This window comes from Lissotriton vulgaris, chromosome 6 (genome assembly GCF_964263255.1).
Source record: "Lissotriton vulgaris chromosome 6, aLisVul1.2, whole genome shotgun sequence".
NCBI lineage: Eukaryota > Metazoa > Chordata > Amphibia > Caudata > Salamandridae > Lissotriton > Lissotriton vulgaris.
The window spans coordinates 1,726,247,292-1,726,269,012 of record NC_141694.1 but is presented as its reverse complement, the minus strand read 5'-3'; the positions used below and the strand labels follow the sequence as shown (position 1 = coordinate 1,726,269,012).

General features: G+C 42.8%; 1 protein-coding gene across 3 annotated transcripts in view; it reads right to left on the bottom strand.

The window, feature by feature from the left end:
* Positions 1-3,973, bottom strand: part of BROX (BRO1 domain and CAAX motif containing) — a 213,419-nt gene extending 209,446 nt beyond the window's left edge. Inside the window, exon 1 of one of the 3 annotated variants that reach the window (XM_086927944.1) lies at positions 3,648-3,973. The gene's annotated coding sequence lies outside the window, so the exon portion shown is untranslated. The remainder of the gene's footprint in view (positions 1-3,647) is intronic. The other 2 variants (XM_086927943.1, XM_086927946.1) reach the window with 2 other exon arrangements.
* Positions 3,974-21,721: the final 17,748 nt, after the last annotated feature.

Genomic DNA, 21,721 nt, shown 5'->3' with positions numbered 1-21,721 from the left:
GCGCTTCCGCGCTTTTAGCCGAGACCTAAAAACATAGCGTTGCAAACAGCCTCTCTGTGCACGTGGCCTAAGAGATCATAAAAACGGCCCTGGCTCAACAGGAGTCGTTTTATGCTGTGCATTTTACCTCTAGTTTTGTCTTCCTTCCTTCCTGCGTAGTGTTGTAAAGGCGAGTTGTTAATCAGTGCCACTGCTCAAATGACTTTGTTGTGCCAACAACAGACCTTGGAAAAGAAACTTCTGTTGTATCTTGGGAAAGGCAGAACATTCATTATTGTGTTAGTCCTGCATGCTCTCAACTTCGTGCAAGCAATGACAACACATGCGTTTATGGAGTTGATCATTTTTTTTAGTATACTTTTTATTTTTTATTTAAATGCTCCTTCTCACCTTCCGTTTTCTTGCTTGCCCCTCTCTCTCCATCACTCTCCCATGTTCTGATATTTCATAACAAACTTCCTTCTTCCATTTCACGTATTACGATTTTGTTGCTCCTCATCCTCCTCACACCCCTTTATTGATCGGATGCCTTGGCCCGGCTGGTTCGGTCCACAATGAACTCTACCCTCTCCATGGTAATTAACAATGTAAACAAGACATAGTAATTCCTTTACTTTTTATACGTAATGAGTGTCCAACAGCCCACGAGGGGAAACATCAAATGTATGATTACAACATGTTTATTTTCATAGCTAAAGCTTTCATTTCTGAATAACATTCCATGCCACTGGATTTTTTTAAATTGTATTGTTTTTGCTAAGGCTTCTCTATGCCTTTCCTCCCGCGTGCTGTCAGAAAGACAAGTTATAAATCAGTGCTTAAGCAGAAATTACTTTAAAGGTACATGGCTAAACACTTATGAGGTCCCAAAGGCAAGACCTATTGGCTATGCAAATGGTTGTTTATGCTTGCTGCCAATGTTTAATATCAAGTGGACAAACTTGTGTTTTCATGTCTCAGTAAGATGCTTATGAATGCATTTTCACAGACAAGGCAACAACCTTCCCAAGAATGTTAAAAAATATTGTTTCAACAGAACTGCAGGTTTTAGGTTTTGCCTAGCTGCATTAGCAGAATCGGACAAAATGTACCAACATTTGTTCGAGTACAGGTGGCGGCCATAGAAAGCTCCATGTTGTAGAATTACGAGAGACTTTTAAAATATATTTTCATGCAACTGTTTCACTCTATTTAATTCGGATTGGTTTATTCTGTAGGGACCACGTACAACTGTAGGAAATCACTTGTTCAAAATCCTGTAAAAGTATGCTGTTTTTGGAGTCTCTTTTTACTGACCTTGGGTGGGGAATACATTCCGGATTGCTCTTAGATTATATTCTCAAACTTTTTGCTGAACTTTGTTCTTTGTTTGATCCTGTATTCTAACTGACATTTGAAATCTGATTTATTAATTGTTTTGATTCTAATACGTGAATTCTGTAGGACTTACAATCTGAAAATAAACCATTATGGTTTAAACCTTCTCTGTCGGTCATTGACAGCCATCCAGGGAGTTGTGGATTTGTCCCCAACCAGGGTTTATACTGGAAAGATTTGCCTTTTGAACCACGTCCTGTGGTGTGTGTCTCCTTGTGTCCTCCACAGGATATACTTTTTGAATGGGTACTAATTACAGGTTGTTCAAAATATTTGTGATCCCCAACAGAACCATTGTTGTTGTTTCGCTTACATACCCAGGTTCTGAGGGTTACTGGGTTACCCCTTTACTCTTAATGTCTCTTCAAAAAGGAAACAAAATTATTCCTGATGAGCAAATTCCTACCTTAAATCCGCACAACCACGACACCAGATCTACAACCCCTAACTACCTCTACTCTCGGGTTACCTGACTGCAAAGTGAAGACCTACTCGAACTTGAACTGTCTTTTACTGCTCAGAACATTTCTTCTCAATGCTGCCACGAGAAGTGAAGACCTACACGTACTTGAGTGGTCTTTTACTGCTCAGAACAAGCCATCTCAATGCTGCTACTCCTTGTTACTTTCAGATTATGTTTCTTTGCATGCAATGTCCCTTTTGAAGGTGTTCACCATATGCCTTATGTAACTCGCTCTGATACCCTAGCTTGGGTCTGGTTCGCGCTCTATAAAACTATAAAAATAAATAAATACATTCTTGTAGGACCAAATGGGTTCTATGTGTCTCAAGTGTGAGTGTCATTTAGAGTGCTTTACAGAGAAAAAAGTCCAGCAAGGAGCACCAAAATCTGATAAGGGATTAACACCACTCCCAGTCCTTCAGTCGCACAAAAGAATGAGAGGGAGCATGACGTCAGCAGTATCTATTTATTCATGTGCACATGCACACCCTGCTACTAGCTTCACCTACAAGAGCGTGAATTCCCTTGAGAGAAGCCAGAATGCAGATACAAACATACAATATTGTCGCCACAAAAGTGCGGCTTTGATTTTACACATTCACAATGTGTGAGCTGCTGTGCGTAGCAGTACGTAGGCCTTAGAACAAGCAGCATCAGTAAAGTGCTCTTTTGTTTTTAGAACAGGTTATGTATCCTCACATAAATTTCTTCGTGCACAATGTTCAATATCCGTTAATATCAACACAGCTTTGCCAAAGTGGCACAGTGAAGCATATGTGCTCCCACACACCACCTCTGATGGTAGATGGTTGAACATTGTAACTAACCCCTACGGGTTTAATCCTTTTTGCGCATGCAGTATCCTTTGCTGAAGCACATATCCTTTATTACATCCTCGTATGAGCTACATGCTCAATATGAAACAGGAAGGAAGTCTTCGATGTGTGGGTTAAACAGGGCTGCGCTGTCCCCAGATTGTGAAATCAAAACTCCCTACACCAAGTGGTGTAAAGCCAGTTTTAATGACGTCCTGGACAACAGATGCTACTGTTTCTCTGGCACACCTCCAACTGCAAGTTTGAAAACCAACTCCTTCATCTACAGTACTTGGAACACCCACATCAGAACTACACTATGCGATAAATACGATGACATAACATAGATGACACACACACACAGGACCAATTCTACAACTATCAAGAGGCCCAATGACATATGTAGCATGTATAACCTGTGATAGTTTTATAGTCAACAATTTGCATGCTTGGATAAATGGGAACATACATGGGAAATGCTAAACTACAATCAACAGAACCCAGCAAATTTAATGTAAGGCCAGTGCTGTGTCTATATATATATATATATATATATATATCACACATGGCATAGTGCCAAGCAGCAGCTAAGAATGACAAACAGGAAAGGTAAGAGGCTTTCGGCAGGTGACTGCGACACTTAATTATAACTTGGTCTTAAATTTATCAAAGTTGGCAATTTACGTGAGGTGAACTTCGACTTAAGTCGCTGTGTTGCTAAAAACATTACATCGTCAATATAACCTAACATTCTGCATACATTCATAAGGCATTCGTAAAGCAGTGATGTTTTGAGAATCTGACTGCTGTAAAGAAGCAACGCAGTGATATAATGATATTCCTATAAATAATAAATGCCCATTAACAATCCTTGGTCGAAACGTACATGAAAGAATATTACAGACAAGGAGGGGCTAAGAGCAGAAAATAAAGACACATTCAGGAAACGACTCCCTTCGCTTTGGAAACGAAATCTCCATCAATTAACTCACCAGAAAGAGTGCGAATATCCTCTTCCTTGGACTGTGCCTTGAGCCGAGGCTGCAGCCAGGTCCTCGGACCTCACTGATTTATTATATCCCGTGATCACTGATGTTTTGGAGCAGTGCTGTTGGCAAAGTTGCACTTCCTGGTTCTGAAGGTTCCTGTGAGAGCTAGCGTGACGTCACACAGTAGGCTTGGACGCACCACCTACACCTACGACAGGTTACCGCCCACACCTGGGCTTTAAACGCATTCCAAAGGCTCCCTGCAACGGAGGGCCGAACTGTTTCCAAAACTAGCACTTTCCCATTATCAACAGCAAAACAGAAGAAGGACAGAAGAATCCAAGCTACCTGTACATTTGCGTTTTTCTGGATGATAATACAGTGGCCATCTTGGAATGGTGCTCTCTCAAAATGGCTATATACGTCTGTACTTGGAAACTCAAGAAAACAGTGTATCATCGCATGGACACAATTTTAACATATATTGCTACCACACAATATTTCTTTCTAAACAACAAACACGTAGGAATAGTGTCGTTGTGCGCTTTTATTATTTAATTGCAACATGATGTGGAAGTGCCATAACTGGCAAGTTTTCATATTGCTTCTGTGTGACATTTCCATGGTTTCAGTGCTCTTATGAGTGACATCCAACTACAACTGTGTGACACTTAGAGTGACACTTTCTTGGAGTGAAATCAAGCAATGAAGTGCATGGAATGCCAAAAATATTAGAAATCGCACCCTTTGAGCAATGAGAAGTTGTAACAAGCATTGGCAAAGCAAATAGGTTCGCCTTTGAGTCCTTCTAACTTTGTCAATAGTTTTTTGCCTGGCTGTACAGCATTCCCATGCTGTGCAACATGGCTAAATAAGAAAAAAAAGTTAATGGCATGACAGGCTGCGTCATTTTGGAATTAGTGGAGTACACCAAAAGAATGCAACAGGTTTTTAGGTCAAGCATTCGAGACCTCTTGTATATACTTTAGTATATACTTATATGTGTATGTACTTTGTGGGCTCTGGAGAGTCCGCTTAGGGACTTTTTTCTGTTCAACTGCCTCTACCAGTAGAGGTCAGTAAAATACCAGAATTGCTTTCTGCTTGTTCAACTGCCTCTATTTAACTGTTTTGATAGAAAACGACCAGTAGAGGTCCGTAAAATTCTGCTGAGGGACTTCCTTTCTAAACAATTTCTGGCAACTGCCTCTATTTAACTTTCTTGATAGAAAACGACCAGCAGAGTTCAGTAAAAGACCAGAATCACTTTAGCATTCTCTAGATTTCAGTCCATAAAAATTGTCCACCACGAGCACCCGTAGACAATAATATTTTTTCCAAATCTTGTATTTTGAGTTATTTGACCACCGAAGGCCCTGATTTTATATTAAACACAGAGCTTTGGAGTATACCATTTCTCGCTGAAATGCGATATTTTTCTCCATGTGTTCCCATATCTGGCATTTCATGCAGTTTGGTGATTAATTTCCCTCCATGTTAAAGAACAGTAGATGTTTCAGCACCCAGGCGAATGTGCTGCATAGCTAAGTACATATAAGGTCCCAAAGGCGAGACCGATTGCATTGCAAATGCTTGTTTTTTTTTAATTTGTGGATCGAATTTGAGTCAGCAAATAAAAACAAGCATTGGCATAGCCAATAGGTCTCGGCTTTGGGGCCTTATAAGTATTTAGTTATGTAGCACAATAACTGGTGCCTTATTACATGACAGACCGGCAATGCCTTTCTCCACTTCACTCTGGGGGAATACAACTGAGGCATTATTTTGGGCGCTAGCTTACGGTTGGGGAAGGGTTATAGCGCTTCTAAAAATACAGCTGAAATGGAACACCCAGTCCTCTTTCGTTATGTTAGTGCCTAAATCTTCAGACCTGTCTCTTTCAAAAAGAGGTCTATTGACAATGCCCCAAAATCTTGAGCTGCTGCCTAACATGCTAGGATCTAACAGTTCCTGCCAGGTTGCTTCCTTCAGTTCCACCTTACGGCTTGCCAATATCTTTTTATAGTTGACACGGAGGGCACGAACTCCGGGTAAATTCCTCGGGGTTAGCTTTCAGAGCATACTTTAATACTCTAGCTGCTTTAGAGCATGAAGAGTTAAACCACTTGGGATCACTAAATGGTATTTTTCGCGCGAGGACAGAAAGTAGAGCCCCCACCTTGGAGACAATCGCTGCAAAAGAATTAAGGACGCATGCTGCTGAAGAGTCAGGGGACGCACAAGATATAAGTTCTACACCACAAGACTCGTGTACCTTTTCATAAAAAAGATTCGGGGTTACCTGGGACCACTTAAGCACAGTTACAGTGCAATTTTACAAGTACTACAAACACACATTGTTCCATCACTGGGGCATTTGGGGTGGTTCAACTGATCCTACTTTATCGTTGTAGTATTAAAGCTCTGATCTTTTTGTGTGGTTTGTCCAACTCATATTTTCTCTACAGGCACCAAATACCATAACCAACATTTGATTTTTTTTCTGTTGGTATGGTTGCACGGGTGATTGTGACCTCCCCATGTCAAAGGCAAAATATCTTGGTCTTGAAAGTGTGGATACATACAATGCATATTTCAATTTTGTAGTGTCCTTTGGTTTGAATTCCAGAACTTAGCTCTTATATTATTTGTGCCTCGTCAGCTGTAATTTATTGCACATCTGTATACAGACTTTGATTTTCCTTAGCGAATTTGAAGGCAGGAATTAAAACTGCCCTACTGAATAATTAATTAGTACACTCTTATTTCGTGAAGACACCTCAGTTTTTATGTACATCAACCCAGATTCCGAGGGATATTGGGGTGTTTCGTCTGTTGTCCATATCCTCATATCAACGTGTATATGGACACAGATGCACTATTCCAAGAACCATAGTGTGCATACTCTACAACCTTAGCCAGTGCCCCCTCCTCACCCCCCTTCACTATTGATGCAATCACTAGGTTAGGGGGCTCAATGCAACACTAAAAATGCTAAGCTAAAATTTGCCTGTTTACCCTTTCCTAAATACAGGAGTAAGTGTTAATTATACATTCTATTGTGTTGTCGTGTTAAGCCAGACTGTTTTCCTCCAGTTTGTTGACTTGTGGTGCGTCGTCACATGCCGCAGCCACGAGCTCTTGCGTGCACTACAGGATTGTACGTGAAAATAGTGCACATACCTTTCACGTGCGTCATGCACCGCACACCCATTGTGGCTTCTGGAACGCTGCGATGCTCCAGTAAATGGCATGCCTGCCTCCTCACGCCACCCTACCCTCTCTTTTGTCCGGTGTGTGGCGTTTATAAATCTGAACTTTACCACAGAACAAGAGTTCCTTTCTTCCCTGTTTGTTTGTTTAGCTTACAGCAGCACACTGAATACATTTGCTAAGCGCATCTCAGTCAGGTGGTCGGAACTGTGCAATGTTATGAAAGATGTTGACTACCTCTTTGAAAACAAAACAAGCACAGAATGAGAAGCACGGCGGCGCGGCCGCGAAAGTTAAAGAGTACTCGTGCATGCAGAGCGTTTGCTTTGTGGGAGCGAGCAGCTGAAGGTGCAATAATTGCAAACAGATGGCGCTGCTGCTCGCTCCCGCAAGGCAAGCGCTCTGCATACACGAGTACTCATTGGAAACAGTGCAAAACATGCACGAGTTTCCAAGAAAGTACAGAGCAATTCCAAGAGGTCATCTCCTAAGCAGCGCTTGCGTGATGCGTAGACGAGACCTAAAAAAAATTGATACATTTATTTTAAGCACAGGTTGTAGGGGAAGGTGAGGGTGGAAGGAGCAACATGGCAGAATGACAACGGGGCAAGACACGAGATTGAGCAACATGGAGGGGGCAGGAGAACCACATGGAAACAGTGAGAAACAAGAAGCAGGGAATGTGAAACTACACAAAGGAGACAGCAGAGAAACAAATGCAGTCTCAGGTTTAATTCCTGGATAGTTAAGTAAACAGGGTAATAAGAAGTAATTTTGTCATGGCACACGTGACTGATGAAGGGCAAACAATCTTCACCTTTTTCTAAAGGAATCGAGTGCTAGTGATGGTCGATTAGGACCACTCCCATTGTTACTCTACCAATAATTACTACTCCGATGCCAGTAACAAAGTGACCATATTCTATCTTTGCAAGCAATGGCAAAGTCAATCTCGAAATGGCTTTGCTTTCGGCAGTACTGTGGGAATCGCCTCCTCCCTCCTCACCCCCACCAGTGGGTGCAAATACAAACAAAGCTTCCTTACCTGTCCAGCACAAATTCTGTACCTCTTCCCCAGCCAGTTATGGCTGTGTGGGTCACGGGTGAGCATGGGAGGGGGTCGGGAAGAAAGACAACACTGACAACTGGGGGAGGGGGCGGCAGCAAAGGAAATGAGGCAGAAAAAAAACAGGGATAACAGGGAGGGGGTGGGAACAAAGGGAATAGGGACAATGGGTGTGGGTGGGAAAAAAGACAACATGGACAACAGGGGTGGGGGAGGGGGCAGGAGCAAAGCGAGCAAGAACAACGGTAGGGGGGCGGGAGGTAAGGAAAAGACAGCAGGAAATGATTAAAGAAGCCGAAGCAAAAGAAAAAGTAGTGTGGGTACCAAAACATATGGCCCGTAAGGAATGGATCCATTCAGCAGGGGCAACCACCAGGGGAAACCAAACAGCCACAAGGCGGGACAAATGTACTTTATCCACAAGCCAAAACTATGCCATTTAGAAAGGCTGACCAAGAAACCAATCACAAGCGCTGGGCGTGTTGTGGATGTGTTCAAATTTCCCGGAGACATTACAACAAGGCTTGCAGAGCAGCGCATGCGTGCTGCCTCTTGGCCTGACCTAAATATATATTGCAAAACTCCTGAAATGGAAGGTTAAGTCTTGCTTTTTATTTAACACTAAATGTCTGCATGGTTTGTAGCAGCCTGTCTTGTATTGTGTGTAATACAGTGTTAAACAATGTGAGTATTCACATTCCTTTTAGTCCCAAGCTGTGACCGCATAGCACTATAATACAGAAGTCACTATTACCCAGTATACCAAGCAAGACTTAATTTTCCTTCACTCTGATTATACATGGCTGCCAAGTTTTCATATTGTTATGTGTGACATTTTTATAATTTCAATGTGATTATGAGTGACATTTCAACGACTATGAGTGACCCGTTATCGAGAGCAAAAGCAGGCAATGAAGACTAGGGAAACATATATATATATATAGGAATTCCACATGGTCCAGTGGAAGGCTAATCGTAGCCGAAACGTGTAGGCCGTCCTAACTTTGCACATTTGCACAATGGTGTGTTAAATAAAAGATATTGCAACTTACCCTGCTGTGGTGCCCTGACTTTCACAGGAAAAATGAGAGGAGGCGAGGGAATCCAAGGAATATATATATATATATATATATATATATATATATACATATATATTTATTTATTTTTCCTCTAAAACACTCCGTAATGACAAAGTGTGGTGCACACTCGAGTTTTTCATATCAAATTACTATATCCTTGTTCTATGGCTTGATAAACGCGTTTCAGCCATAACGGCCTTCGTCAATGTCAACGCGACAATTATTTCATTAAGTTTAAATACACGTCATTCACTGGTTATTTTCAACAACATGGAAAACTGACTTTCATAAAGGCATGTTATCAATAGTAAGAGTGGCAGCCATCTTAGAGAGGGTAATAGAATAAGCCTATTCCATATATACAATAGGTATACTCTCCGCTATTCACGTGTATCAATAAATATTAATAAATATCAATAATATTCATACATATCACAAATATCTTAAATATACTACAAATCGGAATTGAGCCCTGGATGGGCATATGTGATATAATAGTCTGTGATTCAATTCATATAAATCTCAACAAATGTTGGCAAACGGACAAAATAACCGACAATCCTGCCCTGAATGAGCTCAATATTAGTCTGCATGTGCCCCCTGAATATCATACTATGTGGTTGTGTTGCCACAAATTCATGTTAAATCAATAACGACGTGTCAAAAAATAAAAACATGTATTCAAAAAAAATCTCAAAATGAGAGAAGAGAGCGATTAAAGAGAATTTTTTGGGAAAAATTCATATGGAAAGGTGTGGGAAAATACGGGAAGAGAGAAGAAAGAAGATTGGGGAAGAGAAAAGAGTAGAACAAGGAGAAAAGGAGGAAAAGATGAAAAGATGAAACAAGGTAAAGTGAACTCATATGATAAAGTCATAGGGCTATCTGATATACATCTGATTATTCTCCCTATTGCATCATATGTCTTGTTCACACTACTTTTTACTTTTTAATATTAATAGCAAGTTCATAATACATTCATAATACATCCAACTTGTGTCAACCTACATGAACCCATAATTCTTCTTCACAATTAAGGCCATAGGGGGGTAAGTGTTCGCAGATCCGCTATGTATTTAGACTCCAAATGTCTCAAAATTCTTATTCTGTCTCCTCCTCTCTTCATGGGGGCACCTGATCTATACAGAACAATTTCAACTGTTGGCTGTTGCTGTTATGGTGTTCTGCAAAATGTCTTGCAACAGGGTAACTGTAGTCTTTTTTAGTTATGACATGAATGTGCTCCAAAATTCTATTTTTTTGTCTGGTGTATCGTGCTTCCCACATACTGCAGGTTGCACGGACACACCAGACAATACACAGTAAATTCCAAGTTGCAATTCAATAATTTTGCTATATATCTGATCTGATCCTTACCTGGAACCTGAAATTCTTTCATTACTCTGCTGTTTTTACAAGCCTTGCACTTGAGGCTTGGGTAAAAACCCTTCACATTGCATAGGCTACCATCTTTCTAGTTGAAATCACTATGTACCAACATATCTTTCAGAGAGATGTTCTTCCTATGTGTTATGCTCGATGGTGTGTGATAGTTTTTACCAATCACCCCATCCGATAAATATATATATATATATATATATACATATATATATATATATATATATATATATATATATATATATATGTATATATATATATATATGTATATATATATATATATATATATATATATATATATATATATATATATATATATATATATATATATATATATATATATATATATATATATATATATATATATATATATATAACGCTCCAAGAACACCTGGGCAGGGCACTCGCAGGCGGGTGCTTTCCAATGTGGGGGTGCTCCCACAAATCAATGCTCGCTCCAAATTCCGTAACTCAGGATTTCCATCCTACGGTAAAAAAGCACTCACGGGGGTCGTTTGGGTTATTTATTTTTCACCAACAAACAGACACTTCATCAACAGACGCGTTTTAGTAAAGAACCTTCATCTATGTTTACCGTAGCGCCATCTTAGACACAGTTTTAACCACATGTGCATATTATCGCAATCAGCGAAGGACTCAGAAATACAAAAAGAGTCATTACAAATGGAGCACCATTTTTAAACATTCAAATCAATGAAAGAAAGTTCAATAATGCCCATGGATGGGCACGTTATGGATATAAATATATACCCGGCGTTCCAAAACAATTGTATATACAATTGAGGCTGTGATAAATCAAAGCATACTAATCCTGCCCTGTATGGGGATGCAGTGAAAACACACAAATCCTGCCCTGTATGGGCATGCAATAAAACTGCAAGGCTTGTGTCTAATGTAGACCATCAATACATCATATTCACAAATATATACATCTAAGAAGAAAGAAGGAAAGAATGTCAGAACCACTCCAGAAAGAGGGCGACCTGGAAGATTTGCGGGGAGAAAATAGAGATGAAGGATTCTATATACATATATACATCTTTACATTTCAGAAATCAGGCTAGAACTGAATTTACATGTACAGTAAGTTGGCATGCCTGGATCATATTAATCACCTCTTACAGCATATCCAGGACTGTATACATAGCCTCAACAGTCGATATAAGTTCGATCAAGTTATTCTCCCAGGTGTATTGCAAGTTCCTCACTGCTGTTCAAACCCAAAGGATACTTGGTGTGCATATCAATGATATATCTCAACTCCAGTCTACGGAGCCGAAGTAATCTGATTACTTCGGCTCCGTTACATTGGAACAGGGTCCAGGGTGTACTGCAGGGCGTAGAGAAATCTGGGCAAGGACATAATTTTAAACAGGGCTGCCCTACCCAAGAGAGAGCGGGGAAGCGATTTCCATCTGGCAATATATTTTTTGAGCTTACGCAGGAGTGGGGGAAGGTTTTGGGCGTAGGGGAGCGAGGGGTCTAGAGAGATAAAGATCCCCAAATACTTAAAGTTGACAGTGTTAATCTGTATTGGGCAGTCTCTCGGGGGATAGGGGGATCCCCCCTGAGGACAAACAATAGGGACTTAACCCAGTTGACAGAAAATCTAGAAAACCTACGGAATACTGCCAGAATATCTAGTACAGCTATCAGGGATTTCTTAGGGGAAGCCAGGGAAAGCAATATTTTCTCAGCATAGAGTGAGATGCAGTCTTCCTAGTCAGGGGACCATCTCAATCCTCGTATCATTGTATCTCTTAGGATCCAGGCTGCTAGTGGTTCTAGGGCTAGGGCAAAAATAAGAGGCGAAAGTGGGCATCCTGACGCGTTCTTCAACTAAGCAGGAACGTGGCTTACAGTTTATTATTGACTACCATCTGAGCCAAAGGTTCACTGTACAAGAGACGTACCCATTGAATGCATTTTGGACCAAATCCCATCCTTGCCAAAACTGCCCGAGGTAGGGCTATTCGATAGTGTTGAATACCATAGTCGGGTCCAGGAACACAAACACAGCTGGCTCTTGGATGGTAGGCGCTCTTCCCAGCACTCCGTGAACTCTACGCAAGTTCAAGGCCATATTTCTGCAGGGTATAAAGCTGGATTGATCTGGGTGTCCTAGGCTACTTAGTATTTTAACCAGGCGATTTGCTAAGAGCTTGGCCAGAATTATGGGTTCAGCATTCAGAAGGGAAATTGTCTGTATGAGGCACAGTCACTCTTAGGTTTGCCTTCTTTATGTATCGTGACAATTGTAGCAATCCTCTGTTCCCTGGGCAGCGTCCCCCCTCCCTGGATTCCTCAAACTCAGATATTAAGTACGGTGCAAGTTTATCGGGTCGAAGTTTGTTAGGCTCGATGGGGAGGCCAATGGGACCAGGGGCCTTCCCCGAGTTTAAGGAGTGGATTGCTTGTGCTATCTCATCCGTTATCACGTCACTGTCCATAAAGTTACGATCTTCTAAGGAGAGTTTGGGGAGCCTAATGTCACATAGTAATTCCTGAGAGTCCTCTTCAGTGTGTGAGGTTACAGTTGTGCAAACAGTCTGGAAATGGTTGGCAAATCTGTGAGAGAAGTTTCTCCTTCAACTTTGAGTTCCGGGACCATTCTGCTCGCCCATTCTCTTTTGCCCAGCCATGCTATGAGTTTCCCTGCTTTGACTCCCAGGTCGTAAATCCTGCCCAGTCGCTCCCAACCCAGAATTTTGGCTCTATCCGTCACTAAAGCCTTATAGTCATGCTGTTTCAGACTCAGCAAATGGAGCCTCTCCGGCGTCACTCACGATTATAGGTCGCCCACTAACCTATGAATTTCGGCCTCAATGTCTAGGACTTCTTTTTGTTTATCTTTCTTCATTCCATTGATCAATGCCAGGGCCTTACCCCAAATTACAGTCTTAAATGCTTCCATAATGACTGGGATGAGGACACAGACCCTTCATTTTCCCAAAAGTAGTTGTCCATGGCTTTGATGAGGTTTTTGCTGATATTTGGATCTCGGAGGTACCATGGATTAATTGGGGCTAGACTTCTCACCGTGCGCTGGTTGAGGACTATATGGATCAATACTGGTGAGTGGTCGGAGGTGCCCCTGGTTAAGTGCTTGATTTCGTGTATGTGTGTGACTTGTCCAGTGGGGACTAGGCAATTATCTAAACGGGAAAGGCTATGGTGTGCCCCGGAATGAAAGGTGTGTTGTAACTGATCTGGATGATATGTTCTCCATCCATCCACTAATCCCATGACATCAGCAGGAAGAGGACCTCCCGTGGGGGATATTGGTCCAGTGTGCCTGAGACCACTGCATTTAGGTAGCCCCCGAGGACTAATAGGCAATCCGGAATGATGAGTAGGACAGAGCCCAAGTCCGCAAAGGTGGTACCCTGCAAGCCTGGTGGAACGTATATGGACATGAGTGTGATGGGACGGCCCTCCGATGAGCCCGAAACCCCAATGTATCTGCCCCGATCATCCTTCCATGTATAGCTCACAGCAAGGGGATTGTGCTCTTCACCATGATACCCACACCCATGAACCGGAGGTAAATCCTGCATGCGCAACCATTTTATACCCCCTCTGTGCATCGCTTTACATGAATTCCTCACCAGATGTATCTCTTGAAGCATGACAATATCTGGGGCCTGCGGTTTAATATATTGTAGAACCACACTATGTTTAATCTTGTCCCCGAGCCCGTTACCATTCCAACTCAATATTTTAACATTTTTGTCCCCCAGTGCACTCATTGGTTAATACGTAAGTCTCAGCATACTCTGTAATAAAATCAAAATCAAATACCGATGCAAAAACAATAACCACAAACTAACACAAACCCTCAACCCAGACAAAAAGCAGTTAAATTAAAAGAGAGGCAATGCTGTCTATTAATGGTTAATAAACAGCCATTCTCAGAAATTTAGAGGCTGAATGGATCATTCGTTTACGGGCGGTGGAATAAGGCTTAAATTTTAATAAAGAATTACATGTATTTTTGAGAGAGTAATATGACTTATAACTATTCTCTAACATACATAACATATTTCTTCTGTTAGAACTTTTTGAGACTTGAATATCATGAGATATGGGAATTCTAAACTGCGCACGAAAATACTAACATGCATCCTTTGTAACTTATGATTTTTACACATAGGTACATCCAGTGATTTGTTTGTCGATATATTTTCTGGTCGTGGACAAATAAAATTCCACATAGCCGAGGAATTTTCTGGGAAAGGTAACCATTAATAGACCGCATTTTCTCTCTTTTAATTTTAACTGCTTTTTGTCTGGCTAAAAACCACCAGAAATATTTAACCTTGGACATCTTTTTACAGAAACATACTCTTTTGACGTTTTGGGGGTACAACGAGTTTCATCACAAGATCAGGAGAAAATGTATCCTTATAATTAAGGCAATTTCACATGTGTGGCTCAAATAGGGTCAGGCCACTACTTTCAATATATGAAAAATAGTAAGCAATTGTTCGCAGGTTCGACAATCTATTCGCTTGACGCTCCCCGACTACGAGAAATATAAGGTATTTCCGGGTCGCTTGTGTGTTTATTCTGGTTGGTGATCACCACTACTTTTGACTAATACTATGTCACATCTTTGTTCGATCAGGATCACTTCTAAACTTTATTCTTAATTCTTCAAATCACTTTTCCAAATTCCTGTTCACTTAACATCTTTTGTACAATGTTTTCGAATGAGAACATCACCCTTTGGTTCATCTTGAGATCTGTCACGCTATATCTAATGTAAAATTCTGTACTAACATTAGAAAGAATGATGACAAAGACAATGGTTCTTATCCCGACAATTTTCTGTTTTTGCAGCCTTGAAAAAGTTACAATTCATTAACAAATTAACAAAACACGTGTCGGCTGCCTATTTCATTTCTTTGGGATCCAAGTACAGAAGGACCTTCAACAATAATTGTTGTATCTTGTACTATCATAAAACAATGTACAGATAATATTCATGTAAATCAAGATATTAAACACATCAAAGGAACTTTATTATGTAGATGTTCTCTTTATGGTTAAATATTGAGGTTGTTCTCATGAGTGATTGGCAGTCGTGGGTCTTTAAACAGGTCAGGACAGGGAACAAACTCCCTTAGAAGCATTTTCTTCTAGGATAAATAAATATTTGAGTGCCGAGGTACAAGAAACCGAGGTCACATCTAGCCCCACCAATACATAGGACTCCTCCCACGGGATGTCATAAATTCTTTTAAGAAAGTCCCCTGTATCTTGTATATAGGAAGGTAAATTACCTACAAATTCCTGCAAAAAATAGTTAATATATCTGGAGGTTGTTTTTAAGAAACTTCCTATAGCTGAAATAATGGGTCTGCCCGGTGGAGTTTCATGATTTTTATACATTTTTGGGGACCAAGTAGAGTATTGGGGTTATAGGGGCATCAACCTTCAAATATCGGTATTTATCTTGTGTGATGAAACCTGCCCCTCTCCACCCTGATACCTCAGCATGAAATCTATTCTTGATCTCTAATAATTTTGCTTGCAGAACTTTTTGTTAGCACATTTCATCCCTTAACTCTATATCAAAAATGACACCTATTTCAGCAACAAGAAACTCTAAGATCATCTTAAAACTTCTGCAAAGCACAAGAAATGGAAGGACAATAGTCAGCTGACTCGCGGACTCGACAGCCAGCCCACCACCAACAGCACGGCATTGGTCAAGCCACAGGAGAGAGAGGCAGAGGCACACATAGCAATGAGAGCCAGGCTGTGCAAATTCAAAAAGAAGTAAGCTCGTGATTAACCCTATAACAAGCATTGGAAATGCAATAGGTCTCGCAGTAGGAAAGTTTGAGCTATAGGTGTTATTTATTTTTTTGTTTTTTATTTATGTGTTGTTTTTTCTAAATAGCTAAATTAATAGCTTTCTTCTTTACAAAGCCAATAGTTATAATTTTTGTAAATGTGACACCTCTAGCATTTGTAAAGCAACATGTTTTGTATTAACGGGACTTATATGTGACTTATATGTATTGATATAAAAAAAATCAATGGCTTTAAAAAACAATTAATAATTAATACGTAAATAAAATGGATTTTATTTTATATTGCCAATAGCTTAAAGTTTATTAAATATATTTAGTGAAGATGCTGTGGTTGCGCTGAGTGAGGGTGAGTGAGGGTGATGGTGAGTGAGGGTGAGGGTGAGTGAGGGTGAGGGGTTGAGGGTGAATGAGGGTGAGTGAGGGTGAGTGAGGGTGAGTGAGGGTGAGTGAGGGTGAGTGAGGGTGAGTGAGGGTGAGGGGGTGAGGGGGTGAGGGGTTGAGGGTGAGTGAGGGTGAAGGGGTGAGGGGTTGAGGGTGAGTGAGGGTGAGGGTGAGGGGTTGAGGGTGAGTGAGGGTGAGGTGTTGAGGGTGAGTGAGGGTGAGGGTGAGTGAGGGTGAGGTGTTGAGGGTGAGTAAGGGTGAGGCGTTGAGGGTGAGTGAGGGTGAGTGAGAGTGAGGGTGAGTGAGGGTGAGGGGTTGAGGGTGAGTGAGGGTGAGGGTGAGTGAGGGTGAGTGAGGGTGAGTGAGGTTGAGGGGTTGAGGGGGAGGGTTCGAGGGTGAGGGGTTGAGGGTGAGGGGTTGAGGGTGAGTGAGGGTGAGGGGTTGAGGGTGAGGGTGAGTGAGGGTGAGGGGTTGAGGGTGAGTGAGGGTGAGGGGTTGAGGGTGAGTGAGGGTGAGGGTGAGTGAGGGTGAGGCTGAGGGGTTGAGGGTGAGTGAGGGTGAGTGAGAGTGAGGGTGAGTGAGGGGTTGAGGGTGAGGGGTTGAGGGTGAGTGAGGGTGAGGGGTTGAGGGTGAGGGGTTGAGGGTGAGGGGTTGAGGGTGAGTGAGGATGAGGGTGAGTGAGGGTGAGTGAGGGTGAGTGAGGGTGAGGGTGAGTGAGGGTGGGTGAGGGTGAGTGAGGGTGAGGGTGAGTGAGGGTGAGGGTGAGTGAGGGTGAGTGTGGGTGAGTGTGGGTGAGTGAGGGTGAGTGTGGGTGAGTGTGGGTGAGTGAGGGTGAGTGAGGGTGAGGGTGAGTGAGGGTGAGGGATTGAGGGTGAGGGGTTGAGGGTGAGTGAGGGGTTGAGGGTGAGTGAGGGTGAGTGAGGGTGAGGGATTGAGGGTGAGGGGTTGAGGGTGAGTGGGGGTGAGTGAGGGTGAGGGTGAGGGGTTGAGGGTGAGTGAGGGTGAGGGGTTGAGGGTGAGTGAGGGTGAGTGAGGGTGAGTGAGGGTGAGGGGTTGAGGGTGAGTGAGGATGAGTGAGAGTGAGGATGAGTGAGGGGTTGAGGGTGAGGGGTTGAGGGTGAGTGAGGGTGAGGGGTTGAGTGAGGGTGAGGGGTTGAGGGTGAGTGAGGGTGAGTGAGGGTGAGGGTGAGTGAGTGAGGGTGAGGGGTTGAGGGTGAGTGAGGGTGAGGGTGAGTGAGGGTGAGTGAGGGTGAGTGAGGGTGAGTGAGGGTGAGGGTGAGGGGTTGAGGATGAGTGAGGGTGAGTGAGGGTGAGTGAGGGTGAGGGTGAGTGAGGGTGAGGGGTTGAGGGTGAGTGAGGGTGAGGGTGAGGGGTTGAGGGTGAGGGAGGGTGTAGGTTGCAGTACTGCGGAAGAGCGGTGCGCATTGATAGGTCACGAGACCTAAAGAGAGCCTCTAAGAATGAAAACAAGTGTCAGAATAGCCAGCCAAGTAAGAACTATCCACTCTAGAATGAGCTGTGCCTGTCAGCGATGTAGAACTGGCAGGCAATTACATGAGTAAGGTAACTTGACCGTGCTGCAGGTCGAAGAAATCGATAATGATTCAGTGGCTCAGGAACTCGTGACTGCCACTTGAAGAAATATGCTCCAGCTGCGAGGAGAAATAGATAAGATTATGTGGCCTAAGAACTCGTGACTGCCTTTGAAGAAATCTGAAAAACAGAGCTCCCGCTGTGTGCAGAACACCGCTCTGCACGGGTAAAAACTCCGTCCCAGAAGGAAGACAGCGGGTAGAACGTTCGCTGAGGCCCAACAGCTGAGCGCACACTAGGCGGGAGGCCGCCGAACGCTCTGGCAAGAGAGTTCCCGCTGAGAGGAATCACTGTGTGGAGATGTGAGCTGGGGGATGGGGCGGAGCGGGTAAAAAAAAAAAAGACGGAGGGAAGGCAGATAAGGGGAGGGGGGAGGAGAAATGCGACACGGCGGGCAGGGGAGGGTTAGGCAGCCATCTGTTCAAAACCACTGGCTACAACTGACGGAAGCGGCACCAGGGGGAGAATGTCGCTTCAATTGCAATCACTAGGCAAGGTGAGTTCAGATAACATCACAACTCCAGGGTGAGAGCGTCGCTACAAATAGTAATCGCTGGGCAGACGAGGCAATTCAATACCAGGGCGCTCACGAAACACTCCGACAGAACAGTTGAGGGAAACGCGCTGTAGATACAGCACTGCGTGAAAGGTAGCGATAAACAATGCCCAAGATAAAAACCAGGATTAAAGGACGTTTACTAACAAGTATGATCCAGTGAAGCTTCTCAGTTGTAACGAAACATATCTGGTCAAGTGGGAAATCAAACAATGGGTCCGGGCAGATGCCGAACATTCTGTTTACGGGTGTTAAAGGTGCTTCAGAGAGTAAGCATGTAATATCAAGAGCTTCAATTTAAAGGGAAATATTTCTACATAGTATTTGAACTTGAAATGTAATTTTTAAATTAGCTTCCCGTTGATCTTGCTGAAATACCCTAGCAATGAGTATAATGAAGCTTCAGTGAATAAGATAATATATTCCAATCTATGGGAGGTGTGGCAGGCAGGAGAAAGTCAGGAGAGGGAGGAGAGGGAGGAGGGGGAACTGCTTGCGAAATTAAATTAAAAGCGGCCGGGCGGGAAATGCTCTCGGTAGCATTCGTTTGTAATACAGCAAATAAGTAATCCTTTCCTTTGTTGTAAACAAGGAGCAGCGAGATCTTCAAGATAAAAACCAGGATTAAAGGACGTTTACTAACAAGTATGATCCGGTGAAGCTTCTCAGTTGTAACGAAACATATCTGGTCAAGTGGGAAATCAAACAATGGGTCCGGGCAGATGTCGAACATTCTGTTTACGGGTGTTAAAGGTGCTTCAGAGAGTAAGCATGTAATATCAAGAGCTTTAATCCTTTCCTTTGCACGGCGGGCAGGGGAGGGGGCGGAGCGGGGAGAGGGAACAGACGGAGGGAAGGCAGATAAGGGGAGGGGGGAGGAGAAATGCGACAAGGCGGGCAGGGGAGGGGGCGGAGCGGGGGCCTGGAGTGCGGCTGAGGGAACTGATGTGCACGCACTTTTAAGCTCAATGCGCATGCGCATTGAGCTTAAAAGTCACGGGCACTGCAAGGAATCGCCACGATTCCTTGCAAGTTGGATAAAGAGTGGATAAGCCCCCATAGTCTCGCTTGCTCGATGCACATGCGCATCGACAGGCAAGACCTAAAAATCATTAGAGCCATTCGCCCTGGTCCGGCACGCCTCCTGTTACCTGTTAAGCCTACTGGTGGCACCAGATATCACACTAGACCCAGCCTGACACTTAGCTGTACAGTACAGACTTAATGACAATCAGCGCGCTGAGTTCAGAAGTTAAAGTTGCATCATAGATAGTAGCTCTCACCAGGTCCAATCCAAAATTAGTATATTACAATTAACTTTCACAGCTGAAAACTGAGCATTCAGACTGCTGTGTGATACAGTTTTCAGTTGAGTGTAACACAAAAGAGGCAGACCATGTCCATATGTGCCGTAAAAACAGACTTGGGAGCATTAGCCATAGTTGCCAAGTTTTAAGATTGCTTATGTGTGATATTTTCATGGTTTCAGTGTACTTTAGAGAGAGACATTCTACTACCAATTGTGTGCATTTTGAGTGACAATGAATTAAGTCCAAGTAAAGAGCTAAAGTATTTCACATTTGTGAACATCTGATCCACAACCTGCACATGCATTTCTACCAGGTGAACACTCATATAACACTAGGGATAATAAATGTGCCAGTACGCTGAATTTATGAAGTTGTAAGTGACCGTAATGGAATGTAAACATTCACCTCTTTCCAAACAGGGTTTTACATTTTGTGTGTTCTGTGTCCTTTGTACATAAATCACACATGTGGAAAGGGGTTTTGAAACTTGCTGCAACCTGCCATCCTTTTTTTCTGTTTAATGTGGTGGATGCTTTCGGGGGTTTAGTGTGAATCGGCATATTGACTCTGCGCTACATTATAATGAACGAAAACTGGCAGTAAACTAAATGCTGATCTCGCTACAAAAAAAACCTGTAGGACTTGGCCCTTTTTGGCTAAAGTCCCTAAACTTTTTGCTTTCCCCCTAGATCTTTTTTTCTGACATGGCGTTGCTAACTTAAATGCTTTGAACACTTTGCCACTGCTAAACAGTGTCAAAGTGTAAGTGTTCCCTGTATAAAGTGTAATGGTAATTGGTTGTCCATGTTTGGTATGTTTGCCTTACTAAGTAAAGTCCCTATTAAAGTGAACTATGTGTGCCAAGGCTGGTAATGCAACTGCTAATAGTGGGCCTGCAGCACTAATTGTGCCACCCACACAAGTAGCCTTAAAAATGGAACTCAGGTCTGCATTGCAGGGCCTGCACGCAGTTTGTTAAACTGACATGTTGTTCTGTCAAGTGCATTCACTTGCCAGACCTTACCATTCGCTTTCTATGTACATCAGACACCCCTATGGTAGGTCCAGGGTACCCCCTGGACAGGGTGTAGTGCATGTGAAAAGTAGGACAGGTACTAAGGTGTGTGTCATGTCCTGATGGAGAAATAATCTCCATTTTGTTTTACAATGTTGAAAGGCCATCTTGCCCATAGGACAGAACAGGAAGGCTGTGTAATATGTTTTCTAGCCTATCTTCCCTAAGGCTTAAGATGGTACGGTGAAGTCTAGTATGCCTAAACACACAATGTAATAACACATCTTTTTACGTAGGTGTTTTTTGCATTGTGTGTTCAGAAGCCACTCTTTTAGAAGTGGCTGAGTTTTTGTGCTCTAACATTTCTGTGTAATTGGCAGGGAGGCACCCAGAACTGGTTTGAACAGAGGTAAGTGCCCCCTGAAACACAAAAACTTCAAAGCCATTGAGGGGAATAACTATGCGAGCTGAAGCTCCTGAACTTGGGAGAATGGCTTGATCAAGTGTGAACAAGACTGGAGCTACTTCGTGGCACGAGGACCTTTGCCAAGGAAGAAATAACGGAATAGACTGAAGGATAGAACTGACCCTTGCTGAGTGTTCTGGGGCTGGTCTGCAGTTTG